The sequence below is a fragment of the Odontomachus brunneus genome, unplaced genomic scaffold (assembly GCF_010583005.1).
Source record: "Odontomachus brunneus isolate Ranch 3 - 2012 unplaced genomic scaffold, Obru_v1 Obru_scaffold_220, whole genome shotgun sequence".
NCBI lineage: Eukaryota > Metazoa > Arthropoda > Insecta > Hymenoptera > Formicidae > Odontomachus > Odontomachus brunneus.
This window is the reverse complement of record NW_022639670.1, coordinates 364397-365847: the sequence shown is the minus strand read 5'-3', so window position 1 is coordinate 365847 and position 1451 is coordinate 364397.

Here is a 1451-nt window from a genome sequence, read left to right as displayed (position 1 = left end):
GAGAAGGTTACGAAGTAGGATGTATTTATTTCAATTACCTAATTTGTAATCTATTTATTATAAAAAAGAAAAAAATTAAAAAAAATTATAAAATTATAAAAACCAAAAAAAAGTATCAATTAATAAATAACAAAAAAAAAATTAAAAAAAGTGGAGCTAAACTCTCGCTACGTCCTCGTCGTTAGCTCTGGATAACGCTAAAGCGGGAAAAAACATCATACAAAACAATCCCTGTGGTACAGTTTTTGAAATATTCCATGTTCAATTTATTTAGTGACCTCAAAAACCTATCAGATCCACGATTCATCAGAATTCAATAAATTTTGCAATTTTCAGGTGCCATCTTGGATCCGCCATTTTGAATTTTTAAAAACTGACACCGGATTCGTAATCAGCGACCCCAAAAACTCTCTAGATATCATCTTCAGATTATTTTATACTGTTAATTACTCAGAATTACATTTATTTAAAAAAAAATCGTTATTTTTAAATTAATTTATTTATAACGTTCAATTAATTAACAATAACATTTGTTTTCTTTTTTATTTCTATGAAGGGATGTTCTCTAATACATTTTATATGCTTTTTGTCATTAAAACTAATTAAATAGTGTTTCAAAAATGTAAAAAAGTGTACAGAAAAAGGTGTCACTCAGGAGTGACACTATGCCGCAAAGGGTTAAAAGGAAGATTTCACAGACTGCAATTTTGGGAGCGGTGCACTTGGACACGGTGCATTTGGACACAGCCAATCACAGCACCGTGTGATTAGAGACATTTGTAGGGTCCCTTGGAACAGCGACTTGTGATTGGACTGTGTCCAATTGCCCCGTGTCCAACTGATATACACCCGCAATTTTTACACATGTTTCTCATGAACGAGATGCAGACTATACTTATTGCATGCTGTATTTTACATAATATTTGTATTATATACAATGATACATATGATTTTGATGATAATGTACAGGAAAATCAACAAGATGAAGGAGAAGCAAATAGAGAGAATGCTTTTGTTGACGGTGCAGCTGACAAGCGAAACGAAATAGTGGATATTTGTATCGCGTTATGTGAATAATATAAACTATGTTTATTAGAAACTGACTGTAAACTTGACGTAAACGTGATAGTTTGAATTTTAATCTTCTAAATAAAACTATAAATAAAAATATTTATTTAAGTCTGTCTTTTTTATTTTTATTCATATTTATTTCAAAAAGTAATTAACACTTCTGTATAAACCTGTATTACATATAAAATATATTATCAAATTTCGATCTTAAAGATTATATATGTAAAAATTATAAATGTGAAATATAAAAATATTATAAATGTGAAAACAAAATCTATATAATAAACTTAAAGATCAGTCACTTTGTGATTCGATATAGTATGATCACATTTATCACTTTTAACTTATATATAGTAGTATATATATAGTAGTATATATAA